The 13754-nt window shown below is 43.3% G+C and overlaps 1 long non-coding RNA gene across 1 annotated transcript in view; it reads right to left on the minus strand.

The window, feature by feature from the left end:
* LOC128932020 (uncharacterized) overlaps positions 1–13754 on the minus strand; it is an 80362-nt gene that overhangs the window by 17375 nt on the left and 49233 nt on the right. The window contains exon 2 of the long non-coding RNA XR_008481218.2: positions 1455–1537. This is a non-coding gene — a long non-coding RNA (uncharacterized LOC128932020). The remainder of the gene's footprint in view (positions 1–1454; positions 1538–13754) is intronic.

Genomic DNA, 13754 nt, shown 5'->3' on the forward strand with positions numbered 1-13754 from the left:
AACTGGATCCCAAGAAAAGCCTTCAAGGAACGATAAGGTTTCATGAAGCAATTTGACTCAATAATGAATTGTTCTTACCCACTGCTGGAATACCTAGGTTGACTTGAAAATATTAACCTATTTGAGAGTTTTAATCTCTAGAACCTAACAGTTAAAGGTGGATAATATCCATGTCTTTGGGCCAGTGTAAACAGAATCACAGAATTAGGGGATTCAAGAAATGGACATGAAGTATCACCACCCACTCCAAGTCCTTGCTTGAGGAAAGGATACATTGAAAGCACAACATACTGGCTTTCTTTTTCTTTCTTTCCTGTACATTTATAATCCTGGGCTCTTACAGTGTGGTTCCCAGAAGGCAGCATGGGCATCACCAAGGAACTTGTTAAAAATGCAACTTCTCAGGCCCCTCCCCAGATTTACTGAATCAGAATCTCTGAGGTTGGAACTCAGAAACCTGTATTTGTATCAACCGCTCCGGATGATTCTGCCACTTGCAGAATTACTGCTCTAACTACAGCCAGTAACAGAGCAATTTTTAAGAAGCAAGTGGTTATACCAATTGGAATTAATGTAGGAAAGACAAGACAAGACAGAAGGAAAGAAAGAGAGAGAGAGAGAGAGAAAGAAGGAAGGAAGGAAGGAAGGAAGGAAGGAAGGGAGGGAGGGAGGGAGGGAGGGAGGGAGGGAGGGAGGGAGGGAGGAAGGAAGAAGGAAAGAAAAGGAAAGGGAAAGGAAAGGAGGAAAGGAAGGAAGGAAGGAAGAAAGGAAGGAAGGAAGGAAGGAAGGAAGGAAGGAAGGAAGGAAGGAAGGAAGGAAGGAAGGAAGGAAGGAAAAGAAATTGGACCACAGTGCCACAGTGGTCTAACTACGTAAGGGTATATTTTTATGTCACCAGAAGAATGGAGTTCAACTACCCTGGGCTGATTCAGCAAAACCAGAAGGTCATCACTGCCCCAGACTCCTTCTACCTTGACAAGTGGTCTTTTTCCTCAGGTTCAACACTTCAAGGCCATAAGATAGCTGCTTCCCTCTGCCTTTCATCCATGTTCAAGGCAGGAAGAAGAATGAGAAGTGCAAAAGGTAAAAGGTACATGCCAACTGGGTCTCTCCACTTCTAAAAGGCTTCCTGGAAGGTTTAGCTAATGACCACCACTCATGTTGCATAAAATATAAAAATATTAATCAAATATTTCATCATCAGGGCTGGTAGGGACAATAGGAAAGCAACAAGTGTTTAAAACAAGTGGTTAAGGCCAGGAAGGGTGGCTCATGCCTGTAATCCAAGCGCTTTGGGAGGCCAAGGTGGGTGGATCACTTGAGCTCAGGAATTCAAGACCAGCCGGGGCAACATGGCAAGACCGCATCTCTACAAATTATACAAAAAGTTAGCTGGGTATGGTGGTACATGCCTGTATTCCCAGCTACTTGGAAGGCTGAGGTAGGAAGATTACCTGAGCATGGGAGGTGGAGGTTGAAGTGAGCTGAGATCATGCCACTGTACTCCAGCCTGGGCAACAGAGTGAGACCCTGTCTCCTAAAAGTAAAAGATAAAGAGTGGTTAGCAATTTTATTGCATAAGGTCCAATTCTGGTAAAGTGTGCTTTATTTTGGAAATTACTATTAAGATTGAAAATGCAACATTTGCCATTTTATTTATATCTTTCCTTATTATTTCTTCATCACTGAATGATTTTTATTCTTGATAGAAGTTTGGAAGTTGAACTGCTAGCACCAACTGTAATATGACTGTGTAATGCTACAGCACTATTGTTGAGTAAGATAGCTCGTGTCGTCTTTTCTTGACTGACTTCATTCCACTTGATTATGGAATTTTGTTCATATCTTAGTGTCACTTCCTGGCCAGAAATTTTTTATTTTGCAAACAAGTCCAAACAGTAATATCTTTATTATGGAGAAGTACTCTTAAGTCCACTTACTTTGAAATATACATCTTTCATCAGCTAAGTTTTTCTTCTTGGCAACAGAGGTTTAGATTTAATTGAGAAAATGTCCCTCTTGCACTTAGAATAGGCACCCTCCTAGCCAGCTCTCCTAGCCAGCTCTGCCTCTAGTCTCAAAAAAGCCATCTGATGCTCACTACTGCCTGTCAAACATCCTAATGGATTATTGCTCCTCTCCGCCAAACCCCACCCAAGGACCTAGCCAGCAGAACACTAAAACATCCAATCCACGCAGGCGAAATAAAATGATGCGGGGAGCCAAATCTAGAAACTTGGTACTCAGAGTAGGATCTTCCCACTGGAAGCATCAGCACTGCCTGGACCCTTGTTAGCAATGCAGACTCTACATGTCATCCTAAATCCACTGAATGAGAACCCACATAAGAAGACCTCCGTCAGTGGTTGTGTATATTAGTTTGAAGAGCATTGGCCTAAAGCAGTGGTTCTTAAAATATTGCTCCAGACCTGCAGCATAATCATCTCCTGGGAAATTGTGAGAAATACAAAATACCAGCCCTGTTGAATTTGACACATTAGGAGTGGAGCCCAGTAATCTGTGTTTTATCAAACCTTCCAGGTGATTCTGACGTAAGCCAAAATCTGAGAACTTTCCCTACAACGATAGTCAACCTCACTTATACAAAGAAATTATGTATTTAAACATCACAGCTCTCTCCTATCTTAGATATTTCTACTTATAGGAGGAGTGTTTTAAGTCAAATTTTCCAGAAGACCACCAGGAAAGACCACATCTATGTGTAGCCCCCACTCTTCTTCTCCCTCTGTCTATGTAACACTTGACAAGAATCCACATTTCAGACTGTTCCTTATGAGCTCACCCACATTGCCACACATTTGTCTCACCAGCCAAGATGAAAACAGCCTGCTGAGCCCCAAAGGAATAAACCATGGACAAGGGCTAGAGAACACGTTTGACTGGTTTGCGGGGTCAGCGTCAGGGCTTCAGTCTACTGGATAAATGCTGCTTTCTACAGAGACAGGTTGTGGAGAGGAGAAGACCTAATTCTCAATGCCATTGTCTTGGTGCCCCAGCCACGGAAAAAAAAATAGTCCTGATTTTCCACTACTCCTTGTATGCACACTCTTCCAATCCAGAAATGGACTGTTTCCTTACCCGTTGAATCTGCTCTATGACTTGAATTGGCCATAGAATGTGGTAGAAAGGATGGTTCGCCAGGTCCAAGCCAGGCCTCCGGAGGCTTGAGCACTGTCCTTTTTCTCTCAGCCCCTTAGCCAGCACCAAGTGATGATACCCAGACAAACTAGCCTGAGAAACACATGCCCCCATCATGCCAACCCCAAAAAACAGCCAGCTAGTCACCACACATGTGGGCAAGGCCACCCTGGAGCAGCGCTCCTTCAGTTGACCAAACTCCCACATGAGCCCAACTGAGGGCAACAGAGAAGGGCCCAGGTCAAAAGGGCCACACACTGACCTATAACCTTGAGAACTAATAATGGCTCCTGTTTGAAGATGCTGAATTTTGGGTGCCTTGTTAGGCAGAATTATTGTGACAACAGTTCAGTGATACCTCACAACTTTCAGACCCTTCCTGGAGAAACACAGATATGGGACAGAAGCACTAAACTACAAATTACAGACAGCTCTTCACACCTGACTCTGAGTGTGAGAAGGTGGGTTTGCAGCTCAGGACCACGGAGGAGGCAGAGGCATTGGTGGTCAGATAACACAGCACCAGAGAGAGGAGGCTTGGAGCTCAAAGGGGCTCGTGAGCTGCAAACAGCACAGCCTGGAGCCTTCTGTGAAGTCACACGGGGAGGAAGTGATGAGAAGGCAGGTTCTATTTTTGTTATGTGATCTAGAAAAAGTACCTGGGAAGCCAGCAGGGAGCCAATCAGGGAAGTTGACTGATGGGGCCAACAGGGGCTTCCGTTTTATAAAAGATGTGGAAGAGAAAGAGAGAAGGGCCCAGAAGTGTGAAATTTGGTGGTAAAATTAGAACTAGGTTTTTTTGTAGCTTTAAATTTTTTCTTTATTGAGGTATAACAAAAATACAGTAAACTGGCTGGGTGCAGCGGCTCGCGCCTGTAATCCCAACACTTTGGAAGGCCATGATGGGAGGATTGCTTAAGTCCAGGAGTTCAAGGCAAACCTGAGCTATGTAGGGAGACCCTGTCTCTGCACAAAATTTTACAATTAGCTGGGCATGGTGGTGTACGCCTGTGGACCTAACTACTCAGGAGACTGAGGTGGGAGGATCCCTTGAGCTGTGATCATGCCTCTGCACTCCAGCCTGGACAACAGAATGAGACCCTGTCTCAAAAAAACAAAACTAAATAAAACAAAGCAAATGAAAACACGAAACAGTACATTGCACAGATCTTAGAGTCCAGCCTGGTGAATTGGTAGTGTGAGTTCCCAGATCAACATGAAAAGGCATTGCAGCACCTGGAAGGCTCCCTCGTGCCCATTCTTGGTCAACACTTCTTCAGAGGCAACCCCTCTTCTGACTTCCACCATTGCAGATTAGTTTTGCCTGTTTTTGAACTTCATATAAATGAAATCATGCAGTATGTACCCTTAAGTTCGTTTTCTTCTGCTCATCATTTTGCTTATAAAATTCTTACGTGGAGGTGCATGTTATAGTAAGATGTTCTTTTTCATCATTTTATAATATTCCATTTATGAACATACCACAATTTATTCTGGTCTATACACATTCTGACTTTATGAATAGGGCTGTTATGAACATTCTTGTATATGCCTTTTAATGCACACACATTCTCTTTCTCTTGCTAAACCAGTGGCTTTTCATCAATCCCTCCTTTGTTCGTCAACCGGCCTGAGTCATGACCTGACACTCTTGGTCACCGGTTCACGGCAGGTTCACCACAGTAAGAATCTGCCTCTGAATTCAAAGCCCACTCTAAGAGGAAGAAAAGGGAGAGAAAGAAGAAGACAGCTCCAGTGACTACAGAAATGATCATCAGTTCTTCCTAACGTCACATTTCGTCTCTAGTGGCTACCCAAAGTGCCTAAAATGACATTCATTTGAAGTAAAGATGTGAAGATTCCTTTTAAGATGCAAATGTGCTTTTTAGAAGGGTAAAAACATAAAGTAATTTAAATGTTACCTTTGCTGGTGATTCATAATGTTCAAATTATCCTTTATTTATTAGCTCTCGCACTATCCAGAGTGGCCTCTCAACCAGTGGCATCCATTACTCTAGGAGTTTGTAGGAAATGCAGAATCTTGGGCCCCAGCCCAGACCTGGAATCAGGATGTGCATTTTTAAAAGATCCCCAGGTAATTCCCATGCACATTAAAGTTTATGAAGCCCTATATTATCCCACTGGTACTTTATACAAAACTCAATAAACAGAGAGGAGTAATAATTGTTCTCATTTTACAGATGGAGAAATAATCAAGATGCAGAAAGGTGAACTTGACATGCCAAGGGCACCTTGCTGGTTCTGTGTCAGGGGACAGTCTCTAAGTGGAAGCTCTGTTGAGTTTCTGAACACAGATATTTCCATTATTTCACACTGGTACCCACTGGCACACCTAATGCTTCATCAGGCCAACCAGGCTGCCTCTCCCTAGAGAGCAGTGTCTTAAGGGCATGCACTGTGGAACTTTGTTTGGAGGTTGGCATGAGCAGCCACCAAGGACATAAATGTTGCAGAGTGGTAAGGAGGGGTACAAGGGGCAGGGTAGAGGAAGGGGCAAAGGAACCCCAGCCACCACATGAAATGGCCCAGAGGGGCTTGGGAAAGAGGAGTGAGGGGGCTCCAGACACATTTCAAATTCCTGGCCTTGCTGTCTGCTCCTCCCTCGCCTGCAGGCAGGAGGTCTGTGCTGTGACGCAGTCTGCTAGAGCCTGTTGGCAGCCAGCCTGGAGTTGGCCTGCACCCCCACTGCAGAGGTTTCAGTTATGCAGGGAGAGTGGAGGCTGCCCAACGCACCTTTGCTGGGCACTGCAGAGCATCCATGCCACCTGCACCAGAGGGAACACAGCTCTGCAGTAAAGCCAGCCAGACTGCAGTAACCCGAGATGGGTGTAGAACCATGCCCTTGCACAGCTGCAGGGTCTGAGGACCCTGGGTTTTCACCATCTCTTTCTGCACCCACCTCCAAGAAGCTGCTCCAGGTTGCAGAGTTGCTCTGCCTGTCCTGAAGATGTCTGGATTCTCCCCTTGACCCTGAACCCCATGACAGTTTCACAGCCAGGAAGACTGTGGCTCAGCAAGACTCAGGGTTCAGATTAGTGAAACTTACCTAGCTTCCATGGTCTGTCTTCCAATCCAGCTGGATGGGCTGGAAAATACCCCCAGGGCTCTGTCTGCCTGTATACTGGTATGGGAAGACTCCAAGAAAATGCACAGCCTCCCCCACACCAGATATCAAAGGTACAGTTAGCGATGGCTTTCCAAAGCTGATGTCTCATTTGTTTCCTAACCTAAAAGGATGGCTCTAATGGCAGAAGTTCTGGGACAGGCAAAAGGAAGTGGGTACCACAGGCTGGTGAGGGAGCTGCGCATGGCAGGTAAAGAAGCTCATGGGGAGGTAAAGCTACAATGTGTAGTGAGCTGCCTCTGTGGAGTGTGAACTCAATAACCCCCTCAGTCTAAAGTTATCCATATTTTTCTGACTTGTTTAACTGAAGCAGACCGAGTTTAACAATCTGGCTCAGATTTTATTTATTTATTTATTTATTTTTATTTATTTTTATTTTTATTTTTTTGAGACGGAGTTTCGCTCTTGGTGCCCAGGCTGGAGTGCAATGGTGCGATCTCAGCTCACCGCAACCTCCGCTTCCTCGGTTCAGGCAATTCTCCTGCTTCAGCCTCCTGAGTAGCTGGGATTACAGGCATGCACCACCGTGCCCAGCTAATTTTTTTGTATTTTTAGTAGAGATGGGGTTTCACCATGTTGACCAGGATGGTCTCGATCTCTTGACCTCGTGATCCAGATCTTAGTCTTTAATCTTTGCTCAGATTTTAGGTACTCAATAATTATTAATTGAATACATGAACAAACTGTCAGTATCTAGGTGACTAGATAGTACCTCTCACTGTGCTTGTAAGAAATCAGTACTCTCTACCATATAGGCATTCACTTATTCTACAAATGTTTATTGAGTACCACCTGCTTACATAGTACTGTCCAAGGTGCTAGGGAAGGAAGACAGTATACAAGCCCTCAAGGTGCTTCAGATACATGTGGAGAAACATGCAAGACCACAACGCAGCTCTTCTCTACTGTCAAAAAAATGGACCCCTGTTACAGAACTGTGAATCTCCTGAGAGCTTGTTAGAGATACAGAGTCTCACACCCCACCTGAGACCCATTGAATCTGAACCTGCCTTTTAAGGAGATTCCCCAGGAGCTTCTGAGCACATTAAAGTTTGAAATCTACTGATCTAGACAAAAGAAGTTCTAAAAATTCAGGGGAGAGAGAGATTATTGTGCACATCAGTGGTCAAAAAAAAATCCATGCCGGAGTTTGCCTTTAAAGGATGTCTGGGCTTTGGCTGAGTATGGAGAGCTCAAGGAATAGTAATTTACCACCTCCACTGAGTTAAAAAAAATTATGTCTGCAAACTGCAGAAGGCAGTGACATTTTACAGACACATTTTCCACAATAGCAAAAGCTTTGGCTCAGGTAGGATGAGTCTGCAAATTCTTGTGGCTGATGCTATGAGGATCCCCAAATGGCAACTCGCCCAGTTTGGACAGCTTCAAGGTCAGATTGCCTGCTGCCTGAAATGGACAGGCCCAGGAAAGATTCCTGGCCTTATCCAACCCACCTGTCAGTCAAGTAGAACAGCCAGTGAGAAACTGGCTTATTATTTTCCAGCAGTTACTCAGCCAATTGGCAACTCCCAGCAAACTGAATTCTGGAGTGGCATCATGTGAACATCGGTGTGGTGGCTGCGTTATCAAGCCAGACCAGCAGAGCAGATAAATCACTGTGAAGTTGTGATTAGAGGTTGTTGGCACCATGACTATTGTTTCATATTGGATCAGACTGAGCAGGTGTCCCGGTTTTCTTGCAGTCATCCTTCCTGCATTCCATTTAAGAAGCAAGATTTTTGTTTTCCATATAAAAACTGACAGAAATGAATAAACAGATCAAACATGACTCTCTTTTCTGTTATCTCTTGTTCCTACCTACCACCACCAATGTCTGTTTGTCTAACAATTGAATCCAAAAAAGATTATACAGCACTTTGCAACTGCACAGTTATCTAGAAATCCTCATTCACCACTGCTTACAATTCAGGCCTGTGGTCCATGGTGATAAAATCTGCCCATTGTTTCAGAAGTCATGCCAAGGAAAACTGCCAGGTGAGCTCTAAAGACAATGTGGCCCAAGTAATTTACTACTGGGCCATTGTTTTCCAGAAGCAGGGATGGGTTTGTGATGAGTCATCTATACTTTAACCCCCGTGGCCGTGGCTCATGTTTATAAGGCAGCTGGCAGGGATAAGGAGGTTGGGCTGAAGCTGAGTAGCAGGACCAAGATAGCTGGCTCACATGAAGTGGAACCTGGGATTTTGACTCATCGGCTCTTAGTTCTGTTAATTAATAACAGGGCATTAACAGCTGCTGTGAATGTACCACTACTCATCCCACTCCCAACCTTTGCTGCCTTCTCTCTACCCCAGTCTCCAGGAAGCTGGAAGCACTGATCAGCCAACTTAGTCTCTAATTATTATCAAAAATGTGTTTTCAGCTTAGTGCATACTGGGGGTGTGCCTAAGCAGGCTGACGAGAAGGGGCAGGCACACACTGAGAAGTGTAGACATACTCGCCTTTATCTAAGGGCTCTGCTATTTAGGAAAGGGCTTTTGAGTGAGGAGGTTCAAGCCTCAAAGGCTCATCTTGTCAATTTTCCTGTGCCTCTCAGAGACAGACCATATTGTGCTGTGTTTTTGAAATGATCAAATGAAAGTGAGGAGTCTGAAAGCAGTATAGATAAGGAGTGGTTGAAGGAACTGATGGAGCTGAGATGAAACATTATTTCAAACGTTGGAGGCGTCGTCGTGGGAAGAGGCAGCAGGTGTGTTCTTTGTGGTTCCCGCAGGTGGGATATAGGTTTGGTGGAAGGAGGCACTTTCTCACAAAGAAAAGCCACCCAACAATGGGAGGCCAGGCCCTCCTTCTCGAAGTAGGAGCCCCCTATGATGACAGGTACTTAAGCTGAAGCTCCACGACTATGTACATTATAAGCAATAGCTGGAATAGCACTCAGCATTCTTTTAACTCTGAGAGTCTATTGACACATGCAGAGCTAACCTTCATAAAGTAGCTCCTATGATCTCACTTCACAGATATCCCACTTAATGCCCACAGTCCAATAAGCTAGGTACCGTTGTTATGTTTTGTTTTGTCTCTTTTTGTCCTCACTTCTGCTTGGAATGCTCTTGCCTCAACTATCTCCATCTTTTCACATTATTGTGGTCCTCTCAGGGTGTTATTTCCTCCCAGGGCCTTCCTTCTCTTCCTAGAGAGGGGATAATATAAACATCCCTCCCCCATCTCTCCATCGTTTACCCTGTTTGATTTGTCTTTATGGCATTTAGCACTGCCTAAAATAATGCTGCAATTAGATCTGTTTATGATCTGTCTCCTCTGGGAGAACAGAAGGACTTGGTTGCCTTTGCTCAGTGTTCTGTTTCAGCATTGGGAATCAAGGCCTGGCATAGGATAGGTGCTCAGGACATATTTGTGGAAGAAATAAATGAGTCATTTTTACAGACGAGGAAACCTAGTCATTAAAGAGGTAAAGCAGCATCCCAGGGCCACACAATAAGTAAAGAAAGGCACTAGGTTGTGAGTAATTTGACTCCAGAGTTCACACACATACAACTCCCTACTTATGATGGTTCAACTTCATGGTTTTCCATTTTACGATGGTGCGAAAATAATATGCATTCAGAAGAAATTGTACTTCAAGGACCCACACAACCATTCTGTTTTTCACTTTTAGTACAGTATTCAATAAATTACATGAGATATGCAACACTTTATTATAAGAAGGCTTTGTGTTAGATGATTTTGCCCAACTATAGGCTGATGTAAGTGTTCTGAGCATATGGAAGGTAGGCTAGGCTAGGCTATGATGTTCGCTAGGTTAGGTGTGCTAAATGCATTTTACAATATTTTTAACTTATGATGGGTTTCATGGGACATAGCCCCTTGTAAGTTGAGGAGCATCTGTACCCCATTTGGTCCTTTGAAAAAAAACATGTTTTCTCAAAGAAAAGCTGAGAGGCCCTTGATAATTCAATGGCTGGTGCTGGCTCTTGTTTTATGACTTCAAATGACTTGTGCCTGTAAGCAGGTGGTCACTGGGTTGCCAGTATTAAAAATCCCAGGGAGAGAAGTAGAGGGCAAAAGGCAGAGGGCATGAAGTTACCTTTTACCTCAATGGTCTGACTGCACAGTGATTTGCTGAATGAAGCAAGTGAGTCAGAAAGGGATAGAGAACAGCTTTGCAGTCACCCGGTCCTAATCTATCCCTATGCAGATATATTGACTCTGACACAGCTCCTGTGCCTGGAGTCCTCAAAATCAAATTTGCAAACTCAGAACAGATTTCTTGCCTCTCCAAGTGATTTGAAACCATATGCAATGTCATTATTTCACCAAAGCAGCTGAATTTATGTTCCTTGTTTTCCCCCTCCTGGTAGGGCTTGGATTTTTTCATGACAAAAATCTTGTTCATTTGAATATAAACAGATTATAAAATGAAATCCACATTGACTTTTGCAGTTAATAAAAAAGAGTATGGGCTTGAAAATCAGACTAGCCTCAGTTAGAATTCAGGTTACTACTTGGAATCTCCATTTTCCTACCTGAGAAATAGAAACTAATCCTTTATGCATGGTTTTTGTAAGGATTAGATTTAAAAATATATTAAAGGGGGCATCTGCCATTGATTTTCTCTTCTGCTGTCAGAGCATTGTTTTCCAGCTAGACATCTTCTAGTCTTTCTGTAGCTGGGTACAGGAAGAAGCATTGTCTGAAGGGGCTATTGGGGTGGAATGCAAAACAGCCCAATTGAATTAGCAGAAAGACAAGGGCATTCCAGTTCATTGTGGCCAGGAAAGTGCTGTACTCACTCATTGTTTGCACTCCTGAGGTCAGGCTTTTGGGTCAGACCTTGAACCCTCCGCTTGCTTCATGTCCTGGCTCCCTGGGAAGCCAGCCATTTGGCTTCAAAGGGACAAAACTAAGAGAACGATGGAGCTGGGATTTTCATGACCAGAGCCTGCCCTGGCCACTTCCTCTGTTGGAAGCTATAGTGGAAAGTGGGGACCATTTTGCCAGGTCAGACCTTTTTGAGGACTTTGCTGGGCCTGTGGATCTGCCAGTTTGAAATTCTTTCTGATTTGAGAGACAAAAGCCTGCTGCTCAGCAGTTTTACATTAAACCTAATGAGTGCTCTCTTGAGATCACCATTGTTCTAAGCCTGATATCATCCTCACTGACCTAGTGGTATCAAATTCTGTTGGCATACCTCTTACTAACAAAACACATCAAATATGTGTTTATAAAATGCAATACTAAATTAGAGAGTATACCAAGAAATCTGCTTGTACAGTGAATCTGTGTGCTTCTATTGCTGCCATTAAACTTTTGTACCTACCTCTAGCTATCACCAGAAGGGGTTCTGCCAGCTTCTAATACAAAGCCCTACACCGTTGTATCTGGTAATTTATGATAGGGCAGGAAAACGCATCTCAGGTCTCAAATATCTCTAGTGGAAGGTAGGTTCTGCCACTTTCAAGACTCATAACACAGGAAGGGGTGTTCAAAGGTACAGGGTAAATCAAAAGATGGTATTCACTGTTAGGTGTCTCAAAATGAATGTGAATGTTCATGCACTCTTATATACTCCATTTGAAACAAAACAAAGCAAAAATAAAACTAAACCTGACATCTTGGGAATGAGACATTCTAACGGTGTCCTGCATATATAGTAGGTGCTCCATAAATAAGTTGAACGGATGAAACAGCAAATAACTAGGTAAATCCTGGAGCCTCTGATATCTCAGTAATGCAGAAGCATTCATAAAAAAGGGAAGCCTCAGTGAGACATATAAATCCAGTGAAAGATTTTAAGTCTCACAAAGGGAGCAGATAATTACTTTTGCTTTATGTTTTTCAATGGATTAATAAATAATAGAATTCTGGTCTCTTCTCTGGAGGCTGTCGTCACTTACTTGGTCAAGTTTTCCTGTTTGTTCCTAATAAATGATATCAGTTTGAATGCTGTGCTGCCCAAAGATAACATCTGATATGCCCTTAGAGTCGATTATACAAAGAAATATATATTTAGCCCACAGCTTCTCAGCCTTGAGACTGTAGGCATTTGGGACTGGATAATTCTTTGCTGTGAGGAGCCATGCATTGTAAGTTGTTTAGCAGCGTCCCTGGCCTCTACCCACTAGATGCCAGTGGCACCCACACCCTATGTGATAACAGGTAAAAATGACACCACCAAATATCCCTAGGGGACAAAATGGCCTCGGGTTGAGAATTACAGACTTAGGCCTCAAAAACGATCAACTGTTAGATAAATTTGATTTCTGGGCTTTTACAAGTTGTAAACTAACTTTTCTGTAAGCACAGCTCTGCCGTGGTATTTGTCTTGTAGCCAACTAGGTCCTGAACAAGGTAGTGATGGAGGCCAGAGATCTCAAAAGGTGTGTACAAGGTAGGCTGTTATGCCAAATGATATTATTTCAGGACCCTTGGTAAATATTGTCTTAATCTGGGATAATTACTTTTAAAGGGAACCTCAAGTATCAATGCAAATGATTTGATATTTATTTCATATTCTCCTTCCTTGCGACTAGAATACTAAATAAATCACTAGCAGCTTGACAACCGTGGCAGCCCACAACAGAGGTATAGAATCTGTACTTTTGTTCCGCCTTCTTATGTACTCTGCATTAATCATGGCCATGGTAGAGAATTCTGTGTACTGTTCAGTCTTCTGTGTTTTTCAGAGGGTATATAGAGAAATGGAATGGGTCCAACAGCAAAATTATTTTTGGAAGGGAACAGTAATTGCCCACTAGTTGAATCTTCAATAAATATCTACCATTGATTTTATTAACTCATAAACGTGAACACTAAAAGAGAGCTCAGAGATTCCTGATACATCTTCCCAGGGACCTGACTGAAGTCAACCCCAAAATCTTACAGATGAGAAACACTGAATTCAAAGAAAATTCATGTATTGTTCAAGTTCTCCCTTTAGCAATAACAGACCCTAAGCTAGATGCACCCAAGATTTTTAGCTCCTAATTCTAGAACCTTCCAGTATACCATGCTTGCTTAATAAAGTAAAGGAATTCCAGGTATTTGGTCTAAGGGAGAAAATGGTCATTTGGGATTTTAAATCTCAAATCTCTTCCATCTGGATGCAGAACTCAGGGGTCTCAAACGGGGCAAGCAAAAGGTTTATAGAGAACAATGGAACACATCCCTATAGTTCCATTCATGGAGACGTGGGATGAGAATGAAAGTGAGGGTCTTCAGCCTTCATGACATAATGTACGTCCTGTCACCTGAACCTCTGTCTGCCAAGTGCAGTGGAGACTTTTCATTCCTATGCTACTTTATAGCTTTCTGACATCTGACACTGTTGGCTTCCTCCTCTCTGAGAAATTCCCCAGAAATGTTTCTGGTCCCACTTCTCTGATGACTGCTTGTTTATTCTTTTTGCAGTTTCTCTTTTCCTGCACTTATTCTAAATAACGGTGTTCCCTTTGGTCCTCCCCTTTCC

This window comes from Callithrix jacchus, chromosome 5, assembly GCF_049354715.1.
Source record: "Callithrix jacchus isolate 240 chromosome 5, calJac240_pri, whole genome shotgun sequence".
Classification (NCBI taxonomy): Eukaryota; Metazoa; Chordata; class Mammalia; order Primates; family Cebidae; genus Callithrix; species Callithrix jacchus.